Source organism: Pogona vitticeps, chromosome 2 (assembly GCF_051106095.1).
Source record: "Pogona vitticeps strain Pit_001003342236 chromosome 2, PviZW2.1, whole genome shotgun sequence".
Taxonomy (NCBI): domain Eukaryota; kingdom Metazoa; phylum Chordata; class Lepidosauria; order Squamata; family Agamidae; genus Pogona; species Pogona vitticeps.
The window spans coordinates 109,253,268-109,270,002 of record NC_135784.1 but is presented as its reverse complement, the minus strand read 5'-3'; the positions used below and the strand labels follow the sequence as shown (position 1 = coordinate 109,270,002).

Here is a 16,735-nt window from a genome sequence, read left to right as displayed (position 1 = left end):
CGAAACAGTGAAATGGCTTTACTTTAGTGAAATCAGCTGTGGGTTTTGCTCTGAATTGTTCAACCGCAGACTGCTGAGGAAAATCAAACATGATGCGCCCGTGATCAACCCCTTGGCAGTCTTTCATAAAGGCACTTCATTTTCGTGTCCATCCCTTTCTTTCCTTATTTGACTCTGCAGTACTAAATCCAGCACCTTTCTTTTCCTGAAAAGAGCAGTACATCTGAAGAAGGTAGGAAGCAGAGTGGTATCACCGTGACTATTTAATGGGCGAAACCAAATTTAACAACCAGTGGGAGACTGTTGTTTTAATTTGTTATATATGGCAATAATGGGCAATTTGGTATATGGAATGTTGTCCTATTTAAGATTAAAGTATCAAATCCTTAAATGAAGCATGAGGCTTCTGTTTATCCCTAGAGCCACAGCAATTTTGAAGGCTTCCTAAATGAATCATAAGGTTCTGGGGTTTATTTTATTTTTTTTTATGAGGTATCATTCTAAACATCTGGAGCCTGTCAGTTCTGCTATATCATAGGTTCCCAAAGTGGTCTATATGAAATCCCAGGGGTCGATTTCGACTTGCAGGGGGTCCACATCAAAGAGAAAAAAATTAGGGGTACACGAGATGTAAATGAGAGTCTACGTGAGCAGATCCCATTAGGGAAATAATAAATATTTAGGCGATCCATAATTACACCAAACACAGATTCTGTGCACATAATATTTCAGAATATTATTTAATTAGGTACTATGTACTATCTGTATTGTGGTGTGCTACATTCATGTGTAAGTTTGTAAAATTATTGGTAAAATTTTATGGTAAATGTCAGTGAGTTGTAAATGGGATCAATGACATTTTGTCATTTCTCATTACTGAGCTATATGGGCACAAACATTGCCCACACACGTGCTTGTTTAGACTTGTATCAAAGCTTTGTGCAAACTTGTTTGATTCATAATTCATAAATAGGAGTGTTAGAGATGTTCAGTTGGTTTCTGAGTTTTGAGAAGAAAAGTGTCTTAAAAATACGTTCAAAAATATAGATAGAAAACAGGTAAAAGTCAAGTGGATCGAAATCATCTTCCTTAGGAGTGCCTAAGAAAAGTAATGCAGATATGCAGATGATACCACTCTGATGGCAGAAAATGAGGAGGAATTAAAGAACCTATTAATGAGGGTGAAAGAGGAGAGTGCAAAAAATGGTCTGAAGCACAACACCAAAAAAACCGAGATCATGGCCACTGGTCCCATCACCTCCTGGGAAATAGAAAGGGAAGATATGGAGGCAGTGACAGATTTTACCTTCTTGGGCTCCATGATCAGTGCAAATGGAGACAGCAGCCACAAAATTAAAAGACGCCTGTTTCTTGGGAGGAAAGCAATGACAAACCTAGACAGCAACTTAAAAAGCAAAGGCATCACCTTGCCGACAAAGGTCCGTATGGTCAAAGCTATGGTTTTCCCAGTAGTGATGTATGGAAGTGAAAGCTGGACCATAAAGAAGGCTGACCACCGAAGATACTTTGAATTGTAGTGCTGGAGTAGACTCTTGAGAGTCCCCTGGACTGCAAGGCTCCAATACTTTGGCCATCTCATGAGAAGAGAAGACTCCCTGGAAAAGACTCTGATGTTGGGAAAGTGTGAAGGCAAGAGGAGAAGGGGATGACAGAGGACGAGTTGGTTGGACAGTGTCATTGAAGCTACCAACATGAATTTAATCAAACTCCAGGAAGCAGTGGAAGACAGGAGGGTCTGGCGTGCTCTGCATGGGGTCATGAAGAGTCAGACACAACTTAATGACTAAACAAAAAAAGAAAAGTAAGTACAACATTTTGTACATATTTTGTAGTCGTTATGGTTGCATAGAGCCATATATGTATTTTAGTGGACATTTCAACATTTTAAAAAGTATTTTTAAGGGGAGCCAGAGGTGCCTATGCTCACTGTGTTAAAATAAGAAACTTTCAGGTGTTTATCACTAACAGAGACTGTTAGTGATAAACACCCAAAACTTTTACAACATATTTATTGATTAGTTTATAAGTTTTTAATGTGGCAGTATTAATATTTCTGACTTAATTTGTTTGGCACAGTTTTTTTATTAAAAGCCATTTTGTAACATAAAAATATATTTTTCTTTTAGAATTTTTGTTTTGTACCAAATATTTTCATTTTCCTACATTCTTTCTCTTCTTGAAAGCACAACAATTAAATCATGGCATCATCATTACAAGCAGTCTTCACACTCAAAGTAGAACTGTTGCCAACAAGTAAAACAAAACCATACAAACACAAGACATTTTTTGTTCTCAACACTTCATTTGTCACAAAGGAAAACATAATAATGCAGAAAACTTGTCTAAGCATAGGATATAATCTAGTCCAGAAACAGGAAATCCAATGTACTCACAAGATGATGTCAAAAGCACTCACCAGCAACGCCCACTTTTGCCCCAGCCATGCCTTGTATAAAAATGCATACTGTAGGCAACTATAAAAACTGTAATAATTCCATTTCTAGGGCAGATAGAATGATGAAACAAAGTTTGCCAGAAATTGCAAAGTCTGATTTAATTTTTAATATCAAAAACAAAAAATTGGTAATTTTTTGATTTTGACCACATTCGGCTCCCCTTAAAATATTTAGAAACATTTTACTAGTATATTGCAGTATGGATACTGGAAACCTCAATTTACCAAACTGTATCGAATATTTGTGAAGTTTTGCATTATGGTGTTGTAAAAAAATGTTTGTTTTGTTATGGGTCAAGAAATCCACGAAGATCTGCTATTCGCAAGAACTTTGACAACCGATACTAAAGGCGAATCAATATTCAAAGTTTTGAAAGATTATTTCATGGAAAAAGTGATCCCTTTATCAAATATAATTTCTGCAGCAGATGGCGCACCAGCTATGTTTGAGCACTATTGAGGTTTTATGAGCCATTTAAAACAAAATGTACCAGGGTTGTTTACAATTCACTGCATTATTCACCGACAACATTTAGTAGCTAAAAATCTGAGTGCTAGATTGCATTAATCTCTTCAATTCGTCATAAATGCAAGATTTGCAGCAACACGTTGAACTCTAGGTCATTTGTGCAATTGTGTGATGAAAAAGACGAGGACTTTCATCGATTACTCCTTCACACTGAAGTACACTGGCTATCGAAAGGCTTATGTTTGAGAAGATTTTTTCACTTTTTGAGACTATTTTAGAGTTTTTGGATGCTAAAGATCCTATTTTGAAAGAAAATGTAATCAAATGGAAACCAGACATTGCTTACTTAACAGATTTGTTTAGTACGTTTAATGAGATTAACTTGCAGTTGCAAATTGATATTCTAAATTTAATAAAAATTAAAGTCTATCATTGCATCTTTTCTTGCCAGAATGAATATGATGAAGCAAAATATTGGATGACACAAATTTTTCCAGTTCCCCAACTTGTTGTTGACAAACATCCATGATGATGATGTTTTGGTCTATGTTCAACATTTAGAGGTCCTTCACATGGACTTTAAAACCAGATTTGATGATGTGTTGACTATGGAAATACCACAGTGGATTTTCAGTCCATACGGTGAGATTGAAGGGTCGGATATCGTATTGCAAGAAGAACTGGCTGGAATAAGCACTAATGAAGAACTAAAGGTTGAGTTCAACAAGGGGTATCAGCAATTCTGACTTCAGAAAGATATAGCTGTTGTTTATCCTGCATTATGGACTATCGCAAGAAAGTTTTTGATAGCTTTTCCATCTTCCTACCTCATGGAAAGGGGTTTTAGTGTGGTTTCCAATCTTCTTGCAAAAAAAAAAAAAAAAGAGGTCATTGCAAATAATTGAACATGGAGATTTAAGATTATACCTAACTAATTTAAAACCAAATATTGAAAAACTGTTATCAGAACATCAGGTTATCCCTCTCATTAACATCATTAGCTGTGTATTAATTTATTAATTTTACTAAGTTCTGGTTTTTTTTCCGTTCCAAATACAAATATTTAGTTGCATTTTGTGTTTTTTCAATAACGGTATTAATAAAAATTTTACATTTTTTCTACACTTGTGCAAAAAAAACCACCTCAAAACACGTTTGATGTTAATAGGTTCAGGAAAATGTGATATTAGGTAGGCAGGGGGTCTATGGAAAACAAGAAAGTTGGCAAGTGGTCTAGGGGGCAAAAAAGTTTGGGAACCTATGTGCTATATCAACATCTCTACATTCTCACAGTGAAATAAATAAATAAATAAATAAATAAACAAACAAACAAACCACCCTTGCTGCGTCTAGAATATATAGTAGGACCCCCCATATCTGCCGGGGGTTGGTTTCAAGTCCCCACATATCCTGAAAACCGTGGATACTAGTGAATGCCTTCCACACCATTGTTGCTGCCCTCATGAGGAGTGGCCTGGGCTAGCCCCAACCCCGCCACCTACCTCCCACAGTAGCAGCACGTGAAGGGGCCAAACCACCAGGGGCAAGAGCTGCCCTTTTTGGCTCTGCTTTCTCGTGAGGTGCTGCAGCCTGGAAGAGGCCCAAGGAAGCAATGGAGGAGGAAGGATCCCGCCTGCTTACCTGCCTGTGACTGAAGGCTCAGGTGAGTTGGCCGGAAGCAGAACCTGGGGAAGAGGAAGGACTGGGAACCACTTTGTAAGAAAGGAGAAACTCCATAAGAAAACCAAAAGGCGATATTTGGCGGAACGCCTTCTACCACCAAGTTCTACCCGTGTCACTCGCGCGAGCCAGGAGGTGACGTTGAGGAGCCTAACGCCGAGGGAGGCCCGGAAGGAAAAGACAAGAAGTCGGGCCTTCTCGGCGGTGGCTCCTCGCCTCTGGAACAACCTTCCCCCGGACATTCGCGCGGCCCCCTCGCTGGGTATTTTTAAAAAGAAATTAAAGACAATGATGTTTCGGCAGGCCTTCCCCCCCACCCCCCCTTAGCTAATCCTGATTTTCCTTTTTTCTTTTTCTTAGTGTATAATTTCATGGTTGAAAGTTTCCTCTTTGTAAATTTGTTTTTAGTTATTGTTGTACCCCTGTTGTGAGCCGCCTAGAGTGGTCTATTGACTAGATAGGCGGGATATAAATAAAATAAAATTAAAAAAAATAAAATTAAATTAAAATTCATTGTAGGGTCCCTGGCAGGGACTCCCTGTAGTGCTCAGTTCTGGTAAAACATGCATTTTTTAAAGTCCTTCTTCTAATATTTGTATTAAAGTACAGTACAGTATTTTCAGATTGTGGATAAGCAAATCAATGGAGATTGATTTGTACACTACAAAAGGTACCATTTGTTGTTGTTGTTGTTGTTGTTGTTGTTGTTGTTGTTGTTGGTGGTGGTGGTGGTGGTGGTGGTGGTGGTGGTGTGTGTGTGTGTGTGTGTGTGTGTGTGTGTGAGAGAGAGAGAGAGAGAGAGAGAGGGAGAGAGAGTGAGTGAGTGAGTGAGTGATATGACCTGTTCTCATGGATCTGAACTGCAAGGAGGCCTGAGCCAAGACCAACCCCAGGTTACCTTAAGACATGGAATGGCTTATGGAATGGGATGAGGAAGGTGCCTCGCTAGCAAAATTTGCAGTGTGACCCACATTCTGGTCATGAGCTGTCACTAGGGGTTCTTGACAAATCCCCCGACTACAGCACTGCCTCCACTCCTGTTTACCTTAGTATGTGAAAGGTGTCAGGCAGGGGTGGGCAAAAGATGGGTCTTGCATGGCCATTGTACAGGGATCTCCTCAAGTTTCTCTGGAAGCACCACTGCTGATCTTTCTGCCATGTGTGCCTACTGTGTGGGAGTTGAGTGTCTGGTGTCTCCAGTGGTGCCAGGCTTTGGACCGTGGCTGGCAAGGGATCAGTTCAAAGCCCTAGCCCCGGCCCCCTTCCTTGAGGAAGTCAGATCTTAGCTAGACCCTGCACCAGAGGTCTTTGGCATTGTCATAGTCATAAATCCCTTCCCAAAACAGGGCTTTCCCTGTTCCTCCATAGCATCTCCCTACATTCCTTTGTCCTCAGAGGCTGTGGGTCCCAACGTCAGACTGTTACCTCCAGTTGCCTACAATCTCCTCTCTCCTTCTCTCTCTGCCCCTTTTATCATAGCCTGCTGCATGCAGAAAGAAAGGCAAGATCTAAATGGCATCCCATCACCTTAGATTTCAGAGTCAGAACCTGAGACCAAGGTTCTGTAGTCTTCTGATATCAGTAGTCATGTGAGACTGTACAAGCATATCCAGACACACACATACCCACCAAAAAAGGTATAGAGACACTTGTTATACTTCAATGTGAGCCTTTATGGATAAATCTATATATTTCACATTTAAATATAACAGTTAGTCCATGAAAGTTATTCACAAAAGCTCAGGTTGAAATGTGACAGTTAGTCTTTTAGGTGCCTCTATGTTGTTATTATTATTAGTTCTGATGGTGTGATTTCTGAGATCTTCAACTGCTTATAATACTGTGTGAAATTTCTTGATAATGATCCTAAAGCCCCAATGACTACAAGGACCACTGAAACGTGTTTCATTCACAAGTGAGATGTTTCTATTGCCAGATCTCAGAATTTTGTCAGTTTTTCCAATTCTTTATGTTCAACTCTGGCATCCCCTAGGATTACAATGTCAATGATCCACATATATCTTCATTCTATTACTGCTATGTCTAGTGTGTTATGTTCAAGGTGTTTGTCCATTTGAATCTGGAAATCCTACAAGATATTGACTTCCTCATTTTCTGACACCTTTTCCGTCTGATGTTCCCATGGGTTTTCAGAGGCTGGCAAGATATATTTTTACATAATAACTAGTGCATTAACTTTGCCACTCTCTCATATCTAATTTTGTTATCTGTTTGTGCAATCTTTGGACATTCACAGATGAGGTGTGACACCGTTTCATCTTTTTCTTGGTAGAGTCAACATTTGCTGTTAGCACTAATTCCTTGGATCTTAGCTTTCATCATGCTGGGTTGGTTGGTTGGTTGGTTGGTTGGTTGGTTGGTTGGTTGGTTGGTTGGTTGGTGTTGTTGTTGTTGTTGTTGTTGTTGTTGTTGTTGTTGTTAGTAGTAGTAGTAGTAGTAGTAGTAGTAGTAGTAGTAGTAATAGCAGCAGCAGCAGCTGCTGCTGCTGTTGTTGTTGTTGTTGTCGTCTGGATGTGTCTTTCTGGGTTTTGTTTTTCATAAACACTTTTCAAGATACGGGACTCAACATGTATTACAGAAACCCTTTTTAGAAGGTCATCTCCATTGCATTAATTAAACAAATGTATGTAGTGAAATGTGTCCTGCTGCCCATACTCTTGGCCTTGTAAACCAGACTGATTCTTCCTTTCATCTCTTTATGTTTGCAAAGGTCCTGAAAAATGAAGGCAACCTGGACCTCTCCACATGTCCCCATTTCAGACATGGGATGGTACACAGGGTGCATGTCCAGCATGATCCTGTGCCAAAAAGATGGAGAAATGCCTGCTTTGGAACACAGTGCCACAAACCTCCCAGCCAGCCAGCCAGCCAGCTTAGATATTCTGACTCAAAGGTTCTGGAAGCTGCAGTCTGAAGCAAAAGTAATGTTTCCATTTTTGCCGTCTTTTCTTCCCCTTCTGCATGGATACCGAGAGAGAGCTTTGTGGATTGGACTGTCCATTGTGCTATTTCTGTTTGAATGAATGAGTTTCATTAAACTGAAGAAAGGAATCGCACCTATTAGTTTCACAGCTGGGTTTCTTGTATTCCCGGCAGGGTTAATGATTCACTGACAGAACAATTAATCTCTAATCCTGATCTCTAACCCTGTTGCTGCCCTTGGAGAATCATGATGTGCAAGCACCCTTAATAGCAATATTTTTGTCATCATTTGTGCTAAATATTTCACTGTGATTGCTAAAGATCTTTCAACACATTTCAGGGGGAAAAATCGTTTTCCTTTAGAATTTTCTTTCTTTCTTTCTTTCTTTTTTGAGAAGGTCTGAGTGGCAGCTCCCAGACAAGTGACTAGATTGCAAATTTGCCACTGGAGTTCAGAAGCTCTCTGAACTGATACTTTCCCCTTCATCACTTCAAGGATATCACAGTCAGAGCTTGGAAAAGTTACTTTCGTAGACTGTAACTTTTAGAAACCCCAGGTCGTCTTGATAACTGGGGATTCTGGATGTTTTAATTTTTTCTTTTCTTTTCTTGTAATCAAAGATGCTCAAACTATTATGATCCATTGTAGTTTTTCTGACATTACGTTTGCCACTGCCAATTAGGGTTTCAGGTTCATTATGCAGACAATTTAGGGGATATGGATAGTAATGTACATTCAGCCTTATAGTGAAAGCATGGTGGAAATTCAGTCCCCCTGCCAAAAATTGCCCGTTCCAAAGTTGGTCTCTTTTACATTCCTTTCAGTAAAAAATGCATCGAGCTATGTGTCATGGGTTGATTTATGTGGTTTAAATCATGCATTGGAGATGGGATATGTAGTTGTGAACAATGTAAAATGGATTCCATATTGGGTCTCTGCATCCAAAAACACATGTTGACCCCAATTGTCATAGAAAACTACAGCTGTATCAGAACCCAGTTCCTGCTGTGCAAAATGAACCGGGAAATGAGGCCACACTGCAGCAAGACACGTTGCCTCTTTCCCACTATCTTGCAGAATGAGGGAATGGAGCAGGTTTTATCTTCTCCAAACATTGGTTGTGTTGTGATACTGCAACAAGAGTGGGCATCTTGGGTGGACCCAGGGACGTTTTCTACCCTCCCCTCTCAGGATCCTCCAAGGGCTGCACAGACCATCAAAATGTTGGGGGGGGGGGGCGGGGGGGAACAACACCTCATTTGCAGGCATTGCTTTCTTTCTGTCATAATAGCAAGGCCATTGCCTCTCTCCCTAAATGGCTACTTTTATATTAAAATGTTAAAGCCCTGAAAAATCATTTAAATGAAAGGGACCCCATCACAGTAATTTGCAGGTGGTATTTCAGCTTTTAGCCACTGTGTCAATGAATTCCAAAAATATACCAGGAGATGGAATCTGTATTCCTGCCCAATCATAAACACTAAGTACAGATCCGAGGTTTCGGCAGTTTGTCTGCTTCTTAGAATCGGGGTAAAAAATGAAGAAGAAGAAGAAAAGGAATGGAAACACCCTGGAAAGAGTCACCGTAAGCCAGAATGGACTTGAAGGAGCATAATAAATTATCAAAAATGTTAATTAGAATTTTTTAAAAAATCAAAAACATGCATAGAATATTTTTTGATTGAGAAGACTGTAACACAATAATAATGCAATTTAAAATAATGCATTTGTGTGTGTGTGTGTGTGTGTGTTTATCCTTCATCTCCATTTCCTTTTGTTAAATTGCTATTTGTTGATCTTTTTCTCGGCCTGCTGTGCGTGGAAGTGCCTTGCTGCTAAACGGTGGCTACAGTTCTGCAGTCACATGGGGAGCCCAACGGTAGAGAAGAAACACATCATTAAAAATAGATTCTCTGTGGTTTTTAAACTAGGGAAAAGTCTGGCTTCTGGCAACGTCAGTGGCCTGATTTCATCTTGCTGAATGAATAAAAGCAGCAAGGCAAACAGCCCAGGCTATAGTTTGGTCGCATCAGGGCAGGCGTGTCTGGTGAGTGTGGAAGCAGTGCAATGTTATAATTGACGCTTATAGCTGACCTATTTATCTGACATGGAGCTCTAAAGATCTCTTCAGCTCTTACTTTACATCCTTGCATCCCTGCTTTAGAGACCTTTCTCACATTCCCTTTGCATCCTCAGCATGGTTTCGACATGTGCGAAGAACAGAATGTCAGATAAGACTGGGGCTACCTGGGAGGAAGCCACATCATGTACATTGCCCTTGTTTCCAGGAGGGTTGCCTTTACATTAGGCTCCTCTGTCACTTGGTATTTGGCATTGTAACTCTTCCCAAAATTAAGTACTGTACTCTGTCACCACAACATTTCAAAGGTGTTTCCTACTTCCCTGTAGTAAGGGGATCAGGGCTTTTCAAATCTTTCAAGTCCAACATCTTTGTTAAATTTCCACCTTGTCCGGAATAAGGATTTGTATTATTTTTGTAGATTATCTTTTTTAAGGGTTCATGGACTGCTCTTAATATTGGCAGGCAGTTCTTTCACTCCATTCCCAATTCTGGCAAATCTTATTTTATCTGGCTTTTCCATTGGGGATGGGTGGCAAGGAGCTTCATCTCTAGAATTTAGTATAGATATTTAAAGTAAAGAGCATTTATAGTAAAAAAAAAAAAATGCTTGCCCTACCTCTTATCCAGAGTAGAAGGGCTTTTCATTGAGGCTTATCCCAACAATGAAAGGAAATTCATTAACAGTGTTGACCGCATGAAGCTACATTTTTATATACTGTAAGCTGGGGGCCTCTTACCTGATTATTACAGTACTGTTTTATTTTATCTAAGAAGATCAGCAAAAAGCAGCACTACATGTATTGTATTAAACCTCTTCAGCTTACGTGCCACACAGTAATGAGCAAGTGATCTTACTTACGTTTCTACTAAAGAACTGAAGCACCAGACAGTACATCAAAATGACTTTTGAGGGTCACTTTGAAAGGAGTGGGTGTTTGTATAAAGATGTTATCGTCTCTTTAATTTGTGCCTATTTGGGGAATAATCAGGCTATAAATCTTTTTTATAGCATCAAGGCAAGCTGTGTTACAGCAAGGGGATGAAATTTATTATATGTTTAGTGAGAAGTAGAAGAGAAATAGAATATTCATAATAGAGGAACTGGGCAGCAATTGAATATATTGCTGTAAATTCTATCTTCCAACATACGAGTCGAGGCAGGAATACCCTTGTTGCTATATAGGTTGAAGGGCAAAATGGCATATTTTTTATTACATGTATAGAAGTTGACCAGACTGACAGTTAGACTTGACTTTGTCACTGGCAATGGACCAATGTCATCCACTGCCCTGGGGAGAGGCAGCAGGCTAACATAGTGGCTGCTAGGCAGTCTATGGAGCAGACACAGCTCCACTGTCCACTTCCCTTCCCAGTGTTCGATAACAGCCTGCCTAAAGCAGCAGCCTCTTTCTGCCTTATGTCAGGGTTGGCCCTGATCTGAGCTTTGGTGATTCTGGAGAACTGAATGTGATCTGAGCTGCAGTCATCTTATAGTGACCCACTGAAGCTCCGAGGCAGATCCAAAATGTCAGGATTAGCCTGATTTAATTTTTATACACCTGACAGCCACTGGTTCTGCCCTGGAAAAGCCTTGAATCTCCTCCAAGTGCCCTGCTTTGGCCTGGAATTTGTGATTCATTTGAACAACATGCCCCCCCACTAGATTTTTTTTTTTTGGCTGCAAAATACGTCTCTAGTATCCTGCTGATCATTCAAAGGCCTACCTGGACCAACGTTCTGTTTGCACAGTGGCCAAGCTGTTGCCTGTTTTTGATAATGACCAATTTCCCTTTAAAACATTTCAGATTGAAAACTCATAGGAATGGCACTTTAATTTAGAAATAAAAGGAAGGAAAATAGACAGAAAAGGCTCTTACTTTCACCTCTGTGCTTGTTCATCAGTCTCCAGAAGACAGTCTCTTAAACGTGAAAGGGAAGTATATGAAAAGTGTGTGTATGTGTGTGTGTGTGTTCCTGCTTCATTAAACTTTTCCTTCCCCCTTTGTCTGTCAAATTCCCTGGGGAAATGTTCAGCCATTAACATTATGAGGGCTTTTATGCATAGGCAATCAGAAAGGCCCAGAGTGGAGAGTGTGAGCGATGAATGTGTGAACAGACTTTCCTTCAGCAACTTTTGGCTGTCCTTTTCCCTTTCCCATCTAAGGATTTAAGAAGAGGAAAAGAAGAGGAGAGGAACAAAGAGAGGTCAGAACCCCAGTCTCCCACAAGAGCTATGCTGGTCAAAGATGTCTGCTTATTGAGCCTCAGGAGGACTTCTGTGCACATCTGTTGCTTGTAACAGTTCAGGCCTCTTCTCTTCCCCTTCCCAGCCCTGAAGATTTTCCAAAGTGGGTGTGGAAGAATCTTGGTCTTTCCTCTTCATGTGAGGAGATCCTGGACTGGACTTGAAAAACACATGAGCCATTTGATGTATTCTCAAAGGTTTTCACGGCCAGGGTCCAATGGTTGTTGTAGGTTTTTCAGGCTGTTTGGCCATGTTCTGGAGGTTTTACTTCCTTCCCATAAACACCCAATCTCCTGAAAAGGACAAAAAGCTGATCCCACACTACAAATACTCAGCCATCCCACACACTATACCAGAACACAGAGTTCTAACTCCTGTCCTCTGAAGATGCCAGCCACAGAGACTGGTGAAACGTTAGGAAGAAAATCTCCAGAAAATGGCCAAACAGCCCAAAAAACCTACAACAACCATGTGAGCCATTGTTGTTTCTGCCCCTGCCCTGGTTGGAGAGAATCACTGCTCACCTTTGCATCTTCTGAGTAGAGAGATGGAGAGAAGCAAGAAGGCAGATTCTTGGGGTCATCTTGCAGGGGATGCTGCTGTTGAATTCTGGGCCTGCACAGCTCCTGGCCAAGATCTGTTTTTCCTGGCGTTGCTCATCACTTACGCTGGCAATAGCAGTTCTAAGCAGCAAGAAAGCAGTTTAGGGAAGGAGAGGCAACGGGACCGAGGCAGGTAGCATAGAGGGCACTACAGTTTGGGCTGAGTTAAAGCAGATGGTAATGGGAACCCACCACTCCTGAGACTGGAGTTGGGACACCAGAAAAAAGAAGAGGAAATGAAGAGTTGTGAGGGGAAGATCCAGGTCTCCCCATAGTGAGTAAGGGGGAGGATTTTTATGACATTTCACACTTTCTCTGCAACCTGCATCTGAACTGATAAGCAAGTTCAAACATGTTTATAAGTAATCTGGCCTTTCTCAACAGATTACTCATAAACATGTTCAATCCCATTTATAAGCTCAAATATAGGTTGCAGGAAAAATATGACATGTCATAGAAATCTTCCCCCTAGGATCAGCATATCACAATTGATAGCCCCTGGCCCAGTGCCAACTTGTGTAGCTCTACCTGTGTTACAGCAGCTGGGATGGGTCTCCTGAGAAGGAGCATGGGGTCAAGCAGTCTGCTCATCTAGGGATCTCTCAATCTGTCTCCTTTTCTTCCCCCTCCAACCTCTTCAAGACCATCCTTTGCCTTCTTCCACTTATCTCTCTTTTTTTTTTTCTAACCTGGCTGATTAACCAACTGGACCACATCAGGCACACACCCATGAAACTGCCCCTGTTCTTCTCCAGTGTCAAAGTAGTCCCAGGGCTTCTAAGACCAGTGACAGGTAATAAATACATGTCTTTTTAGGGCTTACTTACTGGGAGCAGAAAAATGAGGTGAAATGAAATGAATGAACTTCCAAAAAGCCAGTCTCTTTCACATTTGAAGAAGGGACGGGTAAGCGAAAGATTTAAAATGAATGAAGCATTCCCTAAAAGAATCTGAAACAAATCAGATCCAAAGTTGTTCCCTGTCTACATTCCTAGTAACCATCACTACCTCTTGTGGCAGAGAATTCCACAGTTAAATTGTTCATTGCATCTCTACCCTGAGCAAGAAAAGTAACATGTTGTTTAGAATGGTTCTGTGGTAAGACTTGGGAGCGAGAGGCAGGCTACAATCTCCAACCTTTTGGGGAAGGTCCCACCATGAGAGAGGGAATAAAGCTCCTCTCTGTTCACTTCCTCCATACCTTATAGAACCCTTTATAGTTCTATCATGACTCCCTTTTACTCTCCTATTTCTTCAAGCTAAACATGCCAAACATTGTAACCTTGCTTCACAGTTGAGTTGCTCTGGCCTTTTTTCCTTCTCTTACTTGTTTTTCCCCACATCTTTTCCCTCTCTCTACAGTATCCTTCATGGATATTGCAGTTGTGTTTCTCTCTGAAATACTGCTTTTATATATAAATTAAGCCACTGACCTTGTAGATTATCTTTCTGTTACACCAGTCAGTCCCACATGAAAGAGATGGGACAAAAAATAAACACCACATTTGACTTCAAGAACATATATTTACACAACGAAGGTTGAATCCAAGGTTTGTTATCATTCTTCCACTTTCAGTTACACGTAGCAACATCTATCAGTAATCAAATCAATGCTGCATACACACAAGTGGCTTTGCAGAATAACTTTGTGGGAAAGGTCTGGGGGACTCCTGACCTCATTGCCAGTCATAAAAGTAGCAACAGTCAACTAAATGGCTCTTCTTGCTATTTCTACATCTGCACTTCATATGGTAATGAAGCAAAATAATACATCTTTTTAAACACCAGTTTGAATGCACATTGGATATACAAAAGCCCCAGCAACATTTGGTTATTACTGTCAAAAATAGTATTCCATGATGGTTTGTATCTATAAGCCTAACTATTCCTGCCTCTGGTTTTCAGCTTTCTATGCTTTCTCATGAATCCAAAACAAGGAAAGCAACCAATTGTTGAAAAGGAATATTTCAAGCAGGGTTGGGCAACTTCACCATATCCAGGGGGCAATTTTTTTTGCCCCATGGGATCATCCAGAGGCTACACTGCTCACCCAAAATGTGAATAAACAACAACAACCAAAACAACAAAAGAAGCCTGTATACACTTGAAAAGTGGGCAGTGTTGGTGTTAAGTACTGCAAAGCACCCATAAAATCTGTTAAAAAGATATATTTCTGTTCCTAGAAGCAGCCAAACCTTTCCTTTGCTTTGCTTTCAGCTGTGGAGCCCCACTTCTTTTCAGGAGGAGGCAGAGGCATCCCAGGGCCACACTCTTGCTTAATGTAAAGTCTAGAGACAAATTAGAGAAGATTCCTGAAACTGGAAGCTGAACCAAACCAAGGGAGGATGAGAAAGAAAACCAAGTGGAGCTGAACCCCTTTTCCTGTAACTGTTGAAGGACAATTCTCCTCATCCCTCACCACTGGCTACATTTGGTTGGAGTTGCTGTGGGCAACAATCCGAAAAACATTTGGGAGGGCCTAAAGGTGCCCACTGCTGCCTAACCAGGCTCCTTAGGCAAATATTCCAGTGGTCCTAAATAAGCCATTGAGTGTCCTCCGCCACAGAGGACATTTCTCTGTTTGAAAGTACCCTTTATCTGAATTGCTGCCCAGGCCAAGTCTGACGATAAAGAACTAAAAGCAAAAAGAGCGAAGACCTGGAATTTTCCCATTAACAGGCTGAGGAGGCAGTCACACCGGCCACCTAATCACAGTTTCGCCCACTATGGATGCGTTGTACTTTTATATCAATTCTGGTTATATGTCTACATGCGCATCCATAAACACAACGTTTGTAGGAATTTTCCCTCTGATACTGTGCGTATGCCGGATGCCTTTTCTCTTTGGGGGGCAATATGTAAATGGTGATCCCAAACACACACACACACAGAGAGAGAGAGAGAGAGAGAGAGAATATAGTAGGAAACATAAGGGAGGCAACCTATTGGTAGCATCACCAAGAAATATATGTTCCTCAACATACCAGCAAAGGAATCACACATCAGTATGATCTCTTTCAGCAGTGTAATGCCAGCATCCCAACCCTGATCCATAAACCATCCCTGAATGCCAGTTATCATGCCAAATAAGCATCTTGTCCTGTGGTAAAACTAATTGGCAACAAGGCTATTTCAGACACTGTGTCCCCTAAATATACAAGGAACGTTGCCCTCTTCTCTCTCTCTCTCTCTCTCTCCCTCTCTCTCTTTCTCTCTCTCGTCAGTCATAGGAATAGGCCTAAGAAGTGTCGCTTTGGACCACACTTCCCAGAAGTCACTAGGCAGCTATGTTATACTCCAGAGGGGAAAAGAAGTCTGCACATGTTTCATCCAATTAGCCACCTGCATGGATTACTTAAGAAATTAAGATTTTCAGTGCACATCTAAAAATGCAAAGATGCAAGATGCAACCACAACATGTTTATTTATTTATTTATTTATTGGACTTATATACCGCCCCATAGTGCTACAAGCACTCTCCGGGCGGTTTACAATTTTTAATTATACAGGCTACACATTGCCCCCCCAGCAAGCTGGGTACTCATTTTACCGACCTCGGAAGGATGGAAGGCTGAGTCAACCTTGAGCCGGCTACCTGGGATTTGAACCCCAGGTCGTGAGCACAGTTTTAGCTGCTTCGACCACATATATTAGCTTAGGGACATGTTTGGGTGCAGCACCATGTTGAACGTACATTGTGTAACAAGCCTGCATTTGTCGCTCTGCACAGCATGTGAAAGGTTACTGACCCTATTTCTCCAACCAGTGTTCTGCCTTGTGCAACAAAATAGCATGACTAGCTCTAGGTATTACGTATCTTGGCTTAAGGGGATGCAGGTGCCATTTACTGCTTTGTGTCAGATAATAAAATACCTTGGGCCAGCCCCATGGACCTGGGATCCTGAGGTTCAGGCTCACACTCAGCCATGAAACTAGAGTGAGTGACGGCTGGCTGGTCATTTTTTCCACAGACTAACCTATTTCATGGGGTGTTTTATGAGGACCATACAGAGGAGAGAGAATCACAAATGCTTCCATGAGTTTCTTGAGGAAGATGTGATGGGGGGTGTGTGAAACTGTAAGGAATCTTTTGGGATTTTGTTGTGTTCACTTTTACTGAGAGGGATTAAAGAGGGGGTGGAGTTTAACCTCTGCAAACCAGGACTTTGGTCATGTGAAGAATTAATAATGTTTGCAATGATTTTGTAGATATTAAAAAGTAAGAAAAGAGGAAAC

The 16,735-nt window shown here is 41.0% G+C and overlaps 1 long non-coding RNA gene across 1 annotated transcript; it reads right to left on the bottom strand.

Moving 5' to 3' along the window:
• Positions 1-243: 243 nt before the first annotated feature.
• LOC144586850 (uncharacterized) lies at positions 244-15,916 on the bottom strand. Its single transcript, XR_013541908.1, has 2 exons — positions 13,933-15,916; positions 244-12,580 (listed from the first exon to the last, which is right to left on the bottom strand). It is a non-coding gene; the product is annotated as an uncharacterized LOC144586850 (long non-coding RNA).
• Between the last annotated feature and the right edge of the window lie 819 nt (positions 15,917-16,735).